At 36.9% G+C, this 18,912-nt stretch overlaps 1 protein-coding gene across 3 annotated transcripts in view; it reads right to left on the reverse strand.

Moving 5' to 3' along the window:
• DPP10 (dipeptidyl peptidase like 10) overlaps positions 1 to 18,912 on the reverse strand; it is a 427,741-nt gene that overhangs the window by 132,855 nt on the left and 275,974 nt on the right. The gene's annotated exons all lie outside the window — the stretch shown is intronic.

Genomic DNA, 18,912 nt, shown 5'->3' on the forward strand with positions numbered 1-18,912 from the left:
ACTCTACCCCACACGTCTCACCCCCTCCACAGACACACACACACACCAATGCCCCATGCATGTATGTAGACCTGAAATGAGGAATTCAGTTTTCCAAAGGATTTTGTGATTTTCAAATTTGGCTTAGTTTTGAATCAGAATGAAACCTGAAAATTTCCTAACTGTGAAGGAAAAATTTAAAAAAATAATGTTTTGGATTGATCAAAATGTTTCATTTTGAGTTAAACTTTTTAAAATTTTATACAATAAAATAGCATATACTACAAAATTTAAAAAATAGAAAGGAAAAGTCACTTAAAAACAAAAACAACCCATTTCATTCAAAAAAAGTTGAAAAAGCCAAAACAGGGCATTTCCGTATTGCTGAGGCTTTTCATTTGTTTTTTCTCCAAAACAAAATTTTGGGAAAATCAATGTGATTTCATGAAGCAGTTTAATTTTGACAGAACCGTGTTTTCCAGAGGAAAATGGTTCTGTCAAAATTATTCCGAGCTGTGCTACATGTGTGATCTATGGAATGCCTGTTACAACTCTCGCCCTTGCATACGCTGAAGAGCAGATAGGTACTGCTCCGCTACAGCTCAGGCATTCAAGGTGCAGAGCGCTCCTGCTGTGTGCTGAGGACCCTCAATTGCCACTGAAGGCGCTGGAATGTGAGGGTGCTCAGAACTTCATCTGAGTACTCAGCACATTGCAGGACTGAGCCCTCAGTGCCCCAAAAATGGGAGGAGAAGTTGGAAGAGGCAGGGCCATATCCCATTTCCCCCTTTATGTTGGCTCAGAGTAGGTCGACTAGCATGGAGGCCAGTGTCTACATGCCACACTTTGGTCTTGTATATATAACACCAGAAAGCCTCATTTTAGATTTAAGAATAGAGCAAGAATTTTGGCTCACAACAGGGCCTATGCATCCCCATTAAATCAAAGGCAGAATTTGAAACATTAGGGCAAACCAAACTTTTTTGCTATACTGTGTTATAAACACAATAATTTGAATTTAATCACCCATGAAAAGAATACCTTAAAAAATTAGTCCTTTGCAAAGTTACTAGCACTACCATTATAAAGTAAGATAATCACTGCAATGTATTTACTTTGCAGACCATCATTAATCAAACCAAAGCTAACATCTAGTCATCCCGATTAATTTCATTTATTTCTTCCACTCCAGAAACAGCTGCTTTTGGGACTCTGGAAAGATTTCTGAAGGAACCTGATGAAGTATACTTACGAAAGCACTTATATTTTAGAATGTAATAGTGTTCGTTTGTTTTTAAATTATTTTTTCTACTTGCTAAAGACAACATACTGTTTGTATCACATATCTAACTTAGAAGACTGGTACAGGATGGAAAACATGCCAGATTCTTTGCTTTCAGTTTTGGCAGTGTTAGTTTGAGATTATTTTTGATATGTTAATTTTTACATCACATATACACATTACCAGTTGGTAAACTAAGGCTTCTTAAATTAAGATTTAGTTTAATGGTATTCCATTCACTTGGATAAGCACAATAATGACTGTACTGTTGATCAACTTCTTATGAGAAACATCTGTTGTCATTTTTCCCCATAATCACCTAATTTATTTTGTTGTACAGTGTCCCTTCTATATTGAATACCATGCCACCTGGTGCAGATCAAAGTGTGTGTAAATCCTGATTAGGATTAAGAACAGACTTCAAGAAGAAATGGGTTCCTGAATAGAGATGGGCAAAATTTTTCAACCTACTCTCTTTTCAATGAAAAATAGAGATTTGGGATGACCAAAATATTTTGTAAATTCATGTGGATTTCACTGAATTGTTTCAAATGAAAAAAATAGTAATTAAAAAAATCCCAAAAAATCAGAACATTTCATTTTTTACATTTTCAAAATGAAACATTCTTTTCTTCATTCAAAAAAACTTTTACTTTGTTTTTTTTAAATTTCAAATGCAAAAATATTTTCAAAATCTAACAGAAATTATTCCTTTTGAATCAAACAAAACATTTAGTTTCACCCAAAACTTTTTTTTTTACACCTTTCAATTTGCTGGGGAAAAAAAATTGTTTCTGGTTGATTTAAAACATTTTTTTCAGAACTCCCAGAAAACAGAAACACCAATTATTTACATAGTTCTGTCCCTGAGTAGTTTGACCTGTAATGCAGCCAGCATCCACAAAGGCCTGGCATGGATCATAGAGACATATTCTTGTCAATGGCTAGAATCCACTGATACCAATCAAGTTATAAAAACATCATCATAATGCAAGAAGGCTGCATGTAGACAGTATATTTTCAAACAGAAAAAAAGTGAAAAGCTGTAGTGGGGTAAAGTGGGCAGAAGATCTGACGAGACTGTTAAGATATGGAGTCTGATTCTCTATTGCTCTGCAACTTTATGTAGCCATTTACACCAGTGCAATAAAGAGTTGTTTGCATGTGTATTTGCACTGTATTAACAAATGATAATAAAATAATACGATTAAAAGAGCAATCAGGCTCTGAAGCAATTTCAAATTTCAAGGATGCCATCAGAAAATGTAACTGGACTATGCACGCTCACTGCTACAGAAAATAATCTTTGCAGCGGCCAAGACAATTTGCCATACTTTGGGTCTGACAGCAGTTAACCTATATCCAAGACAGACTGTGCAGAACATACTTCCCCTCTCCCCACAATCACCAGATAATACACAAAATTTCCATGGTAGCAAAAAAGACAAACTGCCCGGTGAGCTTATTCTGCTACACACTTTGTTTTTTTATTTAACAGTATATTAACATGTTATAATGACAAAAATATTTAGACATATTCCCTGTTTCCCATTCTTGGTAGAGGCTATTCACTTCCACTGAGCTCAGTGAACCATGCTTAAAAGATCTGCAACACACGCTCAGGCAGCTCTGTCCTAGCTATGATGCAGTCACAGATCTAGCAGTTCCCGTAGATAGGTATGTATTGTTTTCTGTGTATATGTGGCAGAAGCACATTTGATCTGTTACAAACAAAGGAGAGAACTGTAAAAAGCCTTCCTGAGTTGCTATGATTCCCACTGATGATGGCAACTGTGAAGAGTGTAAAAAGGAAAAGAAAATCACACTTTAAATCTTTGCATAAGTTCAACTTGACACCTAAAACTCATTGTATGGATGATTATGTATATATATGTTAGAAACAGTTTATTTCTTTAGACTTTGCATTGATAGACAGACAGGTGGTTTAGACTAAATGTGCAAGAGAATTTGGCAAGGTCTTTCAACTTCACTGCTAGTATTTCACTAGATAAATTCTTCCGTACTTCTCTTGAAATTCTGCCAGTCATATTTACTGCAGAAGTTGTCCTGTTACTGTTAAAGAAAAAAAATGAAAGAAGAGTATTGAGAATAATGCAGACAAACCAGACAAAAACCCATGCTCTACTGTCAAAGCTCAGGGCAACTGCTCCTGTATTCCCCTTGTGTGGCCCAGCAAGGACATTCACTCTTAGGCTTCCAACTCCCAAGCTGTCATCTCTCTTGGGCAGACAAACACATCTTTCTCTCCTGGCATAGGTATTTCCAGGCTGCACAGCTCCCTGCCTACACTATGAATTCCCCAGAAAAGTAAGGCTGCATAAGCAGGCCTGTTCTACTTCTCTCCTTAGAATCAGTAAACAGTGTAATTGCCACAGTTAAGCTACCACACAGCTCTTTCTAAAAAAGCACATTTATTCTTAAGGTGAAAGCATTTCAGAGAAAACATTAAAAACAATAAACAAATTTACGCACATGCTAATAAGCTTACCAGACATCAGCCTCTAGCTCCAGCAAAAGCACTGGCTAGTGAACAGTCCTTCAAACCCCACCAAGAGATTTTCTTGTTGTCACATGTTCATAACAACTGCTAGCTCAGAACAAACACCCCAGGAATCAGAGACTCACTGCTTTATACCATTTTTGGATCTTTGATCTATCTTCATGTAACAGGTGATCCATCAGCCAAAAGGTCCCCATCTCCTTTGGAAGCTTCAAAGGCTGAATTCTTGCATAACTCCTCCTCCTAGAGATTTCCTAGGAAATCTACTTAACTAACGGTTCATTCTTTTCTTAGCTGATTGTTTAAAGGTTATAACAGTTCCCAGGGTTTACATTAATTACGTCTCCTAGGCAAGTTACATGAAATCAAACAATAACACAAACGTGCATTTTAACACAATGAGCTCCTAAGAAACTTAAAATTAGATTTAATTCAATAAGATTTGTTCAGGATATTGGAGGCACACCTAAATCCAGACTTTGTCACACTTGTACACCCCTGCCCACAGCAGATTTCTGAGTAACTAGTAAGGACATATGTGTGTAGTCATACCACTGTTTGAATGTCCACATGAAATACTGATAAGGTATCACAGGGTCTATTTCCCCTACTAACAGATATCAGACAAACATAAATGGGATGGATACAAAAAGAGAAAAGAGAGTGAAAACTATTTTCCAGTACTGAAAGCGCTTGTTTATCGGAAGTATTTGATGTTTTAGAAAGAAGTACACTAGAAAGTCACATTTCCCAAGGAGTCTCTTCTCCCAGCACTGTACTCAACAGTACTTCAGAGGCGGCTAGATAACTCTGTAGCTTCACTTTAAAACAAAAGACTAATCAAACTAGGAGCCATACAGAAGTGTTCCCAGTTTTGCATTTTAAGTTTGATGTAACTTGAAAGCCATCAGCTACTTGCAAAATGTTACTAAGTGTAATGGGAGGCCGAGAGGAAGGGACACAGTATTTCTCTTTGAAGTCCAGCCATCGCATCTACCAGAAGTTTATAGTAGGATGGCCTGGTTTCAGGCTCAAGTTTTGTTATTGCTGTTATTGTTAAAAGCTAAACTGGGTGCATTTTTAAAGATAGAAACAAGCTTGAGATATGAGTGTCACTGAATATGCACCAAAATTAGAGATATTAGATAATAAATAAATAATAATAATAGTAGTAATAATAATAGTAGACCAATAAACTACTGCCACTGTGATATTAATATCAAACAATATTCAATCTGAAAACTTTTTGTATTGCTGCCTTTAAAAAATTATTTCTAGTCTCATGAGCAAGTGTGGCTTAGAAAATTTTCAAGCTACCAAATTAAAATTATATTTAAAAGATGGATAGGGTGGCTGGTGCAGCAGAGTAACATTACATTCGAGTCACATCTTTAAGGCCAGGAAAGTGAATAGGTTTCAACAAAAAGAGCTTCTGTGGAATTACCCCTGTAGGGGAAAAGGGAAACATGACATCTAAATTAAAACAGACTATGGAATTTGATCCTCTCAATGGTGCATGTCCCAGTATCCATGGGGCAATCCTGTGCATCTTGGGCTGTCCACAGAAAGCTGAGAGATTCATGGAAAGACCAAATGTCTTCATATTATCTCCTTTTTCATTAGATTTCTCTGTGCCGCACACCTCACTGAGGACCTATGTGCACATGGGTTCTCTGACACCAACTGCCAAGAAACCATCCCTGAAAATTCAGGGGAGAATTCAGAAGATCAGTATTGTCTTATGCAAACAAAACCCCACAGGTTGGAAGGAGGGATGCTGCTGCAGAATATGGTCCTCCTCTAGGTCCTCCTAATTGTGGATTTAGGCTGTGGACCTGCTATGGAAAGGCCTTAAGGAGAGCAAAGAGGTTTTTACTTAGACTCAACTCTTTCCTTTTAACAAACATCACATCCTTTCTCTGCTTAAATTCAGCAATTTTCCTATCTTCCATAAGTTTTTCAAGATGGCATGTCCTGATCCTGCATCTCTTTAAACAAATACTGATTTATCAGCATTGGAGCTTGATACATTTATGAATGGGATTTTATGACAAGGTTGCATGTAATTGCAGGGGACTGGACTCCGTGACCTGGGAGGTCCCTTCTAGTCCTATGTTCTACATTCCTAAGTCATTGTAATTCTCAAAACAAGAAAAATCCATCCTTTGTTTGGCACAGAGATCTCTTCCATATGCACCAGGGTGCACTGTACTGCAGAGTTAATGGTACTCTTTGAATCTTCCTGCACTTAGCATTGAATCTAGATGCTCAGGGACTGATCTGAAGCTCACTGAAGTCAACAAGAGTCTTTCCATTGATTTTAATTGTTTTGAATCAGGTCTTTAAATAGCAGTGGTGATGAAAAAGACAGCAAGGCGGTAACACTTTCGTCTTAAACCCAGACCGAACCAGAGGTGATCAATGTATTGTCATCTTAAGACCAGAATATTGCAATATTGGGTTGAACATGAAAAAAATACAGAAACTTCAGCTTGCCTAATATTAAACTGTTCCTCTCCTGAGTAGGATAAATCAGCAAAAGTATCTGATGCCAGCGGTCTTTTCTTTATACAACCTCCCATTCCAATTCCAGGTCTGCCTTAGGCTTCCTGATCTTTATTTTCAAAGCTCTAGCCTCATTGAAGTCAGTATGAATTTTGCCCTTGACTTCAACAGGATCAAGATTTCACTGTGAATGGACTACTGGAGCGTAGCTACCCCAGGGATAGCCCCCATTTCGCTCTCTAGCAATTGAATTACTGAGACTACCACAATCAACAGGGATGGTGTGGCTAATGTAGAAAAGTATAATAACTCCCAGGGAATAAGGATAGGCTGATTTGGTGATTGTCCTTCAACTGTGGAACTCCCTTACACATGAGATAAATTCATGTTTCACTTCTTGTAGAGACATGCATCTTTGCATTTGGCTTTCATCTATCAAGAAGGAAGCAAGAAGGCCCTTCACCTTTCCTTGATATCTTCCTCCTAGAATTACAACTTAGGACAGCTGGGCCAGAGAAGACAATCCTTAGACAGCAATGATGCTTCTTTCAATTCTAGTATTTGACTCTTCTATGTTAGGAGGGTATTAGATACTTTAAAACAGCTGTTTTGTAACAAGGATCTGTGTGGGTTGGGGATGCTAGTCACAACAACAGAACAAATCATTGTAAGGATTTTTTTCAAATTTCAGTTACTTAATTTTTGACAGAGGCAATAATTTCCATAGCAACACAAGTATTCTCTTAAACAAGTATATTTTTAAATACCGCAGACATCAGTGTATAATTACCCTACTTTGGTTTACATTGTTTTGAGGGCAAATCAATGTGTTTTATCACAAACACTTTTTTCCCTCTAATTTTAATGTTTATCAAATGTTTTTTATGCTGTTTCCTTTTATTCATTAATTCCCTTATGTGTGCTAAATGGAATTTCTCTGTAGCAGAAGCTACAAATTGTGGAGGAAGAAGGGAAAAGGAAGATTTGCAGGAAAGCTAGAATGCATCTCCTATCACTTGTTTCCTGTAGGGTCACTTGGGCATTGCTATGAAGTTAAAGCATTGCTAAATAATAGCTGCTGATTCCTTAATTAACAAGGCTCAGGATGGAATTTGGAGGAGAACGTGATCAATCATTCTTTCCATATGCCCATATTTGAATTTTGCATGGAGCCATGACTTCACTTAATCCCTACTTATGTGACACTACAGTTTGGATAGCTCAGAAAATGTTTCAGTCTGATCAAGGTGTGTACAGTAAATGCACTCCAACAGCTCAGCTGCATTCAAAATCCTTGACTGAATTTGTATGCTTCTCTACATGTCTCCCTAGGACAGAGATTTCCACAATACAATAAAGCAGATGTTCATTCTTCTCATTGTTACTTCTAGTAGATATAAACAACACAAAACCTTTTTATTTAGAAGAATACTCTTCTAAAATTCTTATCCTGTACCCTTTACTCACATGAGTAGTCCCACTGACTTCATCATGTACCCGAAATACAATAGTTTCTTTGTGGTGGAATGCTAATGTCCATATCAAACTTATCCAGTTTAGTACAGGTAACTTATTTCTTAGAGTACGTCAGCGGACACAGTGGTCTCTAACCAATGTAGCAACAGCTTTACTTTTCATTCTGTCATTTTATTTAGTTGCATAGTACAATTCTATCTTTTTCAATAGGCTTTTTTTAAAAAAAAATTGATTAAAATTTGTAAATCTTCACATGAGAAAATAAAGAAGAGGTGCACAGACATACAAGATTCACAACATCACAAGGCCACAGATTGTAATGGTGCCTGATCCACCCTTTCTTTACTGTAATTCTTTTTTCCATATTTTCACTTAATTGAAGATTGCTCTCCTTATATCATGCGTTGTGAAAGGTTGCTCCTCCGTCTAAGCAAAAGTCTTTCAGAGAACTGATTCTAAGGACATTAACATAGCAGATGACATGTCTGGATTGGCAAAAACATTTAGGGGAAGAAGAAGGGGAAAAAACCCTGTTCTCCTATCAAATGAATATCTAGATCTATCTATCTATTTATGAAGTTCAGGAAATTCTTGTATTTCTGTGAACCTTTGAATTTGGTGGTTTCAGCTAAAGAAGTGCTGAAAACCACAACATCCCTGTTCTCATGAGATTTCTTACCCATTCTGCGGTAAGCTCTAAAATGTACTTCTGCATCATCTTTGAATAATTAAGGAGTTTAGTAGAAATACTCTTTTTACGAGGCTAACTTCAGGGCCATTAACAGCCTTGTGGGTTTACATCAGGGATGAATTTGGTCCATTGAATATATAGAAAAGAAAAATGTGTTTTATAGGCAAATTCTGAATTGAAATGTGTATATATAGACTCGTAGGACTGGAAGGGACGTTGAAAGGTCTTCTAGTTCAGTCCCCTGCACTCCAGGCAGGACTAAGTATTATCTAGACCGTCCCTGACAGCTGTTTGTCTAACTTGCTTTTAAAAATCTCCAGTGATGGAGATTCCGCAACCTCCCTAGACATTTATTCCAGTGCTTAACTACCCTGATAGAAAGTTTTTCCTAATGTCCAAGCTAAACTGCCCTTGCTGCAATTTAAGCCTGTTGCTTCCTTTCCTATCCTCAGAGGTTAACAAGAACAATTTTTATCCCTCCTCCTTTTAACAACCTTTTATGTACTCGGAAACAGTTACATCCCCCCTTCAGTCTTCTCTTCTCCAGATTAAACAAACCCATATTTTTCAATCTTCCCTCATAGGTCATGTTTTCTAGACCTTTCATCATTTTTGTTGTTCTTCTCTGAGCTTTCTCCAGTTTGTCCACATCTTTACTGAAATGTGGTGCCCAGAACAAAGGCTTAATCAGTGCAGAGTAGAGGGGATGAATTACTTCTCGTGTCTTGCTTGCAACACTCCTGCTAATACCTCCCAAAATAATGATTGCTTTTTTTTTTCAACATACACTTTTGACTCTCATGTAGCTTGTGATCCACTATGACCCCCAGATCCATTTCTGCAGTACTCCTTCCTAGGCTGTCATTTCCCATTTTGTATGTGTGCAATTAATTCTTCTTTCCTAAGTGGAGTACTTTGCATTTTTCCTTATTGAATTTCATCCTATTTACTTCAGACCATTTCTTCAGTTTGTCCAGATCACTTTAAATTTTAATCCTGTTTTCCAAAGCACTTGCAACCAGCTTGATATCATCTGCAAACTTTATAAGTGTACGCTGTATGGCATAATCTAAATCGTTGATGAAGATATTGAACAGAACCAGACCCATTCTGCGGACTCAAGAGGGTTCAGAAATGCTTTGGAATTGAACTTTGAACCTTTCTGAGGTTCATTCATCATTAAAATCTTCATGTATGGACATGTGCAGCTGCATTATGAAAATGAACCGGCAGCTGTGGAGAACAGCCATGTTCCAAAGTATGTACTTTTTGACTAAAAAGCTAGACTTTTTTATTGGCTAGAATCCACTGATATCAGTCACTATGTGAAAACATCAGCATAGTGAGAGAAAGCTGAATTTAAACTGCTTATATTATCAAACAGAAAACAAGTAACTAACTGTAGTGGAGTATAGAGGGCAGAAGATCTGATGAGATTTTGGGTCTGATTCTCCATTGCCCTGCACCTTATGTCGTCATTTACATCAGTGCATTGTTTTTTAACTGTCAAGTGTTAACTTCTGGAAGGGCGACTGAACTTTTTTGTTGCTCTGGAAAACTCTAGATGAGATAGATGTTATTTTAGTGTTAGGTTTCCTTTGAAAAGAAAGTTGTTGCTTTTCTTTAATAAGACAGTTAAACTTTTAGGTCTCTGAGATTTCTGAGTGAAGGGATTGTAATGCAAGATAATGTTATCTCCTTTTGCCTTGGTTTTTGATATCACTGAGCAAAATCAGGAGTAGAAATATGCACCTGAATGACTGCATTCTCTGACAGGCTTATGCATTCAGTATACTCATAGCTAAATTCTCTGTGGATCTAATTATTGTGTTTGATATATAGTGTATGAGTCGCTGCACCTCATTTCTTTGTAAAAGTTATAATTCAATTTCACTTAATCCTCCTTGATGTCTTAATCCCATATGCCCCTTCTTTCTCCCTCAGCACTTGCTCTTTTCACCCCAATAATAAAGCACATTGGGTGATGTTTGGATCTAACAACGAAAGCTGCCATACTCCTGTGTTTCTGCTATACATATGTATATTATTTTTCAAACTGGCAGAGTTCCCAAAGAGAAAATGATTCTCTATAAGGACAAAACTTCATAATCACTGTCATATAAGGGGAGGGAGTTCAGTGCAGAATGTTTTTTCTTTTAATTTAAATGTGTCAGTGTAATAACTTTGTCAAATAAGAACAGAAAAAAGTACTCCTTAATGCTACTGATGAACATGCTTAAAATATCAAACCCCAGCATATAATAGAGGTAAAAGGATAACTAGAAAAAGACCTTGTGACTGCTGCTCCTATATACTGGCGTAATGCCTACAGTCCCTGAGAGCTATTTGTTTAGGACCCTTCAGAAGCCTACTCCATCACTCTCTGTGCTGCTTATGTAGGGCCAGCAAAGGAAACCCTTTTCCAAAGGAAGCAAAGGGGTGCCCATTTCATCCCAACCCCACACAGGCCCAATATAGAGTTTAAACAGAGCCCAAGGACTTGCACTGGCCCTCGGCACAATGGGTGAATTTCACCCTAAGTACATTCTGCAATAAATCTAATCTGTCTTCTGTTAATGCATCCTATGTTAGCAATGCTCCTTGCACTGATTGTAACTAATAGAAGGATGTTTCTCATTAAGTATAAATTAATTCTCAAAAAGCCTGACATTGCAAAAATGTAATGATCTTAAACAGTGAACTTCAGAATACTATATTATCTTTAATCAAATTCAAATACCTCTTTCACCTAGTTTATTAATTGACTTTACTTTTTTCATAGAAACATAAAAATGTTACAAGCATCTTTCAATATTATCAAATCAATTCAAGGAAAATTTTCCTCACAGATACACATGGCAGATCTTAACTATCAGAGGCTGTTCTCCCTAAATCCTTGCAACTGCTATGGATGTTGATAGTTGTTCCATGCATTTAGGGAGAGTAGGACTGCGGAGACAAGAAGGAAATTTTGTTCCATCTGCAGTGTGGGGCCAGGAGGAACATTTTGCTGTTCTTGCAAGTTAGCAGTAACAATACATATCTATTTCTCTCTATAAATTAGACAAAGTGCAAATAATGGCCCAAATACTCATGACTGGTTATTTAGTGTCTTGTGTGACTTTGGTGAGAGGATATGGGGCATAAGGGGTTATAAATTATCTTTTGGGCCTCCTGAACCTTGGATTGTTGGGCTGGTTCCAAAACACAACTTAGAGAAGCTTCAAGTCTGCTTTAAATTGTGTTGGCTGTTCCAGTTATATTGCCCTTTTCCCCAGACTTGCCCTCATGCCAGGCAAGATGTGTCACTTGGGATTTCCTCTGTATGTCATAAGAATGCACAAGTAGCCAGTTAAGCTGGCTTGATGGCTGCTCTTCTCCACCAGGATAGCACAAAGCAGCTTTAGTAGAATTCAGAATGTGCCCCAATGGGTCCAGTACAATATTCCATGTGCGCCCACTGAAAGGAAACCAAAGGGAGGCTGAGGTCCCCAATGAATGAAAGATTGGACTCAAGTAATGAAAAGGAAGAATGAACTGGACGCTTTACAATTTTAATGAAAATTAGCTCTTTCTATATTTTGCTTCTTTAAATATAGATAATTGCCATGTTCTGTGTCCTTGAGAAGAAAATAAATACATAAAAAACAAAAATAGAACTACAGCTTTAAAATGGAAAAAAATAAATCTTTTTTTGTCATTGTTGAGAGAGAGCTTAGTATCATAGGCTTGCCATTCACAATGTTGCAGTTACGAGTGCATGAGCACTTCATTTTAAGCTGTTTATTATGATTCCAGCAACTTCCTCCTAGACCATAACCTGGCACAAAAGGGAGTTTTATTACTGTTTTATGAATAGATTTTCCATGTAAAAATCAATACACAAATATTGTCCTTCACAACACAATACAATACAATATTGTATTTACTCTTCCACAGTAAATAAACAGAAAGGCAGGAAGATGCTGTACATGAATGCATTAGGCAGCCCATAACATGTAGGGATCACTGTGCCATTGAAAGTTGAGTGGAAAAGCCACCCTTAATAAATCAACAGAAAATGAAGAGGAAAAAAAAATATCCTGAACGATTCAGAAAACAGACAATATTTTACAATAATATTCAATGGGGAGTATGTAAGGTTGGTGGGAGTATACATTAGCACACTGTGCCAAAAAGGGGTGTGGAGCATTTTAATCTTGATAACACTACTAAATAACATACTCCTCGTCATTTCTAGAGAACAAGAGCCTTTGTAACTCACCCTTAATTTTACCATAGAAAGTTAAGTCTAGTAGTTAAAGCTAAAAAGCCAAAGCAATAACTGCTATCCATTGGGTTAGGTTTCATTTTCATCCTGCAAACTGGAGTTCTATAGTAATAAACTACAGGAGTTCAAGGATTTCTCATTAAAGTTTATCAAGCACTTTGAGGTCCTCAGACGGAAGCAACTGGAGCAGTGTCATTTACTGATTAATTATTATTGACTGTTTATTTAGGATGGCAGTCACATTGTTCTAGTTGCTCAATTCATCTTGACAGATTAATATCCCCTTTTAGAAAAGCATCACATCTGCTTTGCCGTTGTGTGTGGATTTTTATGGACACGCAACTTTGCATTCTGCACTGAAGCCTACTACCATTTTGGCTCTATTTCAGAGTTCTTTACTCTGGTTTGGTAAATTTAGGCCATTTTGAACATACTGATCCATGACTCAACTATCCATAACAACATCTCTCTCCTTCATCATCAAACCTCAGCTTTGGGTGTGAAGAAACCCAGAGCACACGATGTAAGTTACTTTTGGGCATGTTTGTTTTATTCAGGGCTGCTGAGAGCACCTCCTCCAGTCCACATGGTTCAGTAAAAAAGATGGAGGGAGCACTTTAGCCTAGTGTCTCTGGAGCTGAAGGATTCTTTTCTGTTTTGCGTTCAGTGAGTCCCACATGAGCTGTGCCCTATCTCACTTCTGTTGCTATCGCAACATGCCAGCTCCAGCCACAGGAGTATCTTTTGCTCCAGGGGATTGATTCCCATCTCAGATAACTTTTTTCTCACATACACTTCTTGTTAGTTCCCTTTGGGTATGCATGGTTATAAACAGCAGATATATTTATTTTCTTAAAAAAAAAATAAAGTCAGGACATTATAGTCTGAGGGCACAGAATAGGGCAGGAGTGGAGGTCAGTGATGGAGGGTGAATTTTTTTCTTGAGGAATTTGATAGAGGAGAGTCAAGATGTATGGCACAAAGGGATCAGAGAGGACATTCCTAGAGGTACAATTAAAGGTGGAAAACTCCTCATAGGTTATCCATTCCAGCCACTTGTCAGTGCAGAATGGTTCCATTCTACAAAACATTTTTCCTTGAACTTGGTTCTAAAAGTCCCCGGCAATTGGACTTCCACTACTTTCCCTGAAAGTCCATAGACTAATAGAACTTGCTGCAAGCAGAACTGTTACAATGTCCCCTTGAGTTTCCTCTTATCTCAAGTTGTATCATCTTTAGCTCTTTTAATCTTTCTTCATACCCAGTCTCTCAGCCTCCTGATCATTGTAGTTGCTCTTCTCTGACCTCTCTTCAAGTTGTCACCATCTTGCTGGTGTACCCAGAACTAGATGAAATAATATTCTAGGAGGGGTCATGGGAGAGCCATATAGGAAAATAAGCTATTATTTCCCAGTTCCGTGACATGATGCTTCTGTATTCACAGCCCCCAAATGGAATGGATTCATGTTTGGTGCCCTGTTGCACTGCATATTCGTTTCCCATTTATTGTCTGCTATTACTTTGAAGTCTCTTTCATGATTATACTTTCTCAGATTTCTCTCTCACTTAATATAAATGGAGGTGGATTTTTTTTCCCACCAAGCAGCAGTTTTTCCAACAGGAATCTTATGGGCCAGATCTTGAGCTGGAGCAAGTCACCATAGATCTATTAAAACCAATGGAGCTATACTGATTTACATAAGCTGAGGTTCTAGCCCAATGTTTTTTGTTTCTTTTTGTACATGTTTTCTAACTCATTTTATAGTATTTCTCTGTCCACACTATTATTACCAATGACACCTCACAATTTAGTATAATCAGCAAATATCACAAGCATGCTGCTTACTCCTTCATACAAATCATTAAGGATGTTAAATAAAACCAGATGCTAATCAGGGATCCACCAACCCTCATTATTTCGGACATTCATCACTTTTATTTTAATATAGTTGGATTTTTTTGTAATCTATTTACAGGTTGACTTTACATTAGCAATCACAATTTTGAAGGTCCCAGTTTGGCTTTGAGATACAGCCCACATCTCTAACTGACTTTAATGGGAGATTTGCATGGAATACTGAGGTACTCTGTATTTTCCTAGATTGTGCATTATTGTGAAACTCACCAGGAAAAAAAGTAGCTGAAGTCCAACATACATATATCCATTTTCAACAGATCAATCTGTCAAACTGCAGTATTCTCCAGTTCAGCCATTCAGAATGGAATAGATTCAGCAGTTAATTTTGAATGCCACAGATATCAAGGGGAAGAGTAACATTCAGCACAGGACTGATTATTTTAAAAAGTGTCCATTTTAGGATCTAATCCAGCTAATACTTAAGCACAGGTGCAACTTAGTAAAGTTACTTCCATGCATGCCTGCATGATTGGGCCCTTTTTGTTTTGTATCTAGAGCTATTAATTCTCATTCCATGTGATGTCCCGATATAGACTATGCTAGCGATGTTATACTCAGCATGTAACCCAAATGAAGAGTAGAACTACGTATAAAGGGGTGAGGGAAATCATAATTTTTCTGTCTTTCTTGCTTTAGACAGTGTTGAATAGATTTTAAACTGTGTGGAACAATCATTATTTTGTACCCTCTGATATAGGGAGATGGCAAAACTATATTATATTTTATATGAAAGAAAAAGAAAAACTCCATAGTATTTACTTTACCAATACAGACCAGCTCCATGCTCCTGTGGAGTTCTGTAACTGACGTCAAAGCACTAGTTTTATGAATGTCGGAACATCGTATGGAGCAAGAGCCACTACATTTACACATCAGGAGTAACCAAAGAGGAAAACAAATCATAGGAGTAAATAAAGAGTGCCTTCTTCCTGTTATGCCCTTGTTGATTAAAGTAATATCCCCTCAGTATAATTTTGTCATTTAATAGGCTACTCTACACTATTGTGAGAAAAGTTTCTTTTGAGTTTACTAAGCTGTTCATTAGTATGCAAATGGTTGGTTGGTAATACATTTTTTTCCAATAACTTATATTAATGAAGTTCAGGATACCACTCTCTAGTAATGTATGCACTGACATTTTGGGAAAAGATATTTCTCAGTGAACAAACGTGCTCTGTTTTCGTGTGAATTGGGAATAGGAGTTTTTTTCAGCCTTTTCTACATTTGAGGGGTACATTGCAAAAAGAATGTTTGAGTAAAGAAGAAAGATATATTCCAGATCTATGAATCTTAGAGAGTCTATTCATGCCTGGCATACTCTATATATTTTCTCTGTCAATTATACAATAAAATAGTTCTTTGTCATTATTTTTGGATTTTTTAGAAATACATTAAGGCTCAGTCTGCCAGATCCAAGAGGGTCCTTTTTTCTCATCTTCCCTATTTTAGGAAGACATAAAGCTCACCTGCTTAAGCTTAGTCAGTTCTGTGTCACTTGGTATGACTATGCCATTTGCATAAGTACCTGTCATTTGCAACTATCATGTTCCCCTTTGTGATTTTCTGTAACTAAAGTATCAATAGCTGCAATTCTGGTCTCACTGATGGCACCCACAGACACAACTATTTTGGATATGTTAAAATATCTCACTTGATGCTCCTGATCAAATGCTTATTTCCAGTTTCTTTGTCTGTACATTCAGTGTTTGTCAGAATTACATGCATACATGGGGTCATATGTCCACAAGACTGACTTGATTTTTCCCGCAGGTATCCTTTTGGTTTAGGAATAGTTAGAGTAAGCCTAAAGCATGGACAGATTGATAACCACCCATGTTCTGGGGGGCCCCATCCTATTCATTTAATCCATTCTCCAACAAAACAACAGTGGGTGAGTTGGCTACACCATCACCAGACATGTTCTAGTCTTGAGCAGTATGGGCCTTTAATAACTGAAACATCTTAAGTGTTATAAATTTAGATAGTGCTTTTAAATATCAGGATTATATAAAAAAATCAACATTCATTCAGTTATAGATTCCTAGATTCTAGATTTTAAGGTAAGAAGGGATCAGGTTTGTCTTACTATATGAAATAGGCCACAGAATTTCACCCAGTTACCCCTGCATTGAATCCAATAATTTGTGTTTGACAAAGGCATATCTTCCTGAATGTATTGATCTGAAGATGTGAAGAGAGTGAGAATCTATAATTTATCTTCATAGTTTAATCCAGTGGCTAATCACCCTCATTGATAAAATATTGTTCCTTATTTCTAATTTGAATTTCATTTCCAGTCATTAGTTCTTGTTCAGTATGTTTTCGCTATAAAGGTCCTTATACACCATATCGTCATCTCTCAATCTTCTTTTTGAAAAGCTACACAGATTTTGCTCCTAAAATCTCTCACTATAAGGCGATTTTTCCAGATCTAAAATCTTTTTTTTTTGGAGCTCTGCTCTGAACCCTCTCTAATTTTTCAAACCTCTTTTAAAAATCTGGGTACCAGATTGCAAAATCTACACAAAATATCACATTATTTTTATAAAATATTTTCACCTTTAGTTTAATAAAACAATAAGCACAATGGCACAGATGCTATCGGCTATGCCATTTTGTGTAGTAAACTACAACTACAATTTACTCAATAACTCCTTTAAATCAATGTCCTGAACCAATTAGTATCCATTACTCTTGAAGCATAATGAGGATCCATGAAGATATATTACTCTCAATAACCATAATATTTTATGCTAATTTAATATACTGTTACACATATCCTCTCAAGGTTAAAAAGAAAAAAAATACTTCAACCATTTCTGAAAGAGATACAGCCCCAGCGTTGACTTTCAGTTCCATTATTTAAGATATATACATTAGCCATTATCAGCATAATTATAAACTTTGAACACTTCATCGCGGGTAAAGGGGTGGAAGTGAAGGCAGAACATAACTGCCAGTGTTCATCATCGGTTATTGTACTTGTCTTTTCTTGCTCTGCATATTATTTAGGACTGCAAGAGCACATATTGCAAGCCACTGATCTTGGAAACCATGACCAAACATCACAATGATGGGCATGGTGTGGGATAGCGTATAATCTCAAATGAAAATTAAAAAAAAAAGTCAGTGGAAAAGCTTCCATTCTGCATAGATCCAGAAAGGCATAAATGAGCATAATGAAAAAAAATCTCAGCAGAAGTAGAAATTTGAAACAACTCCCTCCCTAATCAGATTGTCAGATTCACTCAAGGTTGCAGCATGGCAGCTGGGGAAAATGGATTGAATACAATACATAAACACTACACTACACAATTTACAGTGGAATAAAAGGAGGACATTTTACACGTAGGCAGGCTTTTTGAAATCTCACCATTCTGTATTACCCCTCTTCTTACTGAAAATACGTTGGTAGGAACAAGAACTCTCCACCCAGGTTTCTTTGCTTAGGAACACAACACTGCAAATACTTTCTGTTGGGCACAGTGCTTGTTACAGGAAAAGCCGCACTGATGTTGACTGGATAACTCCTGTGAGTGATGTCACTCAGTGCTTAAGTGTGCACAGGATTGGACCTTAATTCTGTTGTGAAGTAACACAGCAATAGAAATGACTGGTTTGACAAATTCAGTATGATCTGCTCATTCTATGGATAATGGGAAAATAATAAAAAACATGTTTAAGCAAAAACATTTCTGGTGGTTAGACTAAGGGACTGTAAATTCTGGGGTGTGTTTCTGACTCTGCCCTGGGGTTACTGTGCAGCCTTAGGCAAGTCACTTTAGGTTTTTTTTATGTTCCTCAGTTTTTTTCAATTGTAAAATGTGTATAAATAAAAATAAGTAAAACTACTGAAGATGCTATCTTTCAAAGGGATGATTTAGGGAGTGTTTTACAACTATTTTGAATTCCTGAGGTGAAAAAAAAAGTGTGTAGCAATATTTTATATATTAAAATAATTAGTGACTGGGATTGTTAAAATAAATCTATTTGAAGTTTAACCAATACAGATTTTAATTTTCCCTACTTAGAAAATATTTTTACAATACAAATATTTAGAAATCCTGTATTCCATCTTGGTACAGCAGATAGGGAATCAAGGAAGGAAATTTTGAGTACAGTGTGCCAAGAATCTCTCCTAAAATATAATCTACTATGTTTGGTCCCAAGAACAGTATGTATTATTTAATAATATTTTGATAGCATGGTTAATTTAAGGGATCCTTTAAAAGTAGAAATAAAAGTCACACCCTCTGCCCTGAAAAGCTTT

This window comes from Chelonia mydas, chromosome 11 (assembly GCF_015237465.2).
Source record: "Chelonia mydas isolate rCheMyd1 chromosome 11, rCheMyd1.pri.v2, whole genome shotgun sequence".
NCBI classification, from domain to species: domain Eukaryota; kingdom Metazoa; phylum Chordata; order Testudines; family Cheloniidae; genus Chelonia; species Chelonia mydas.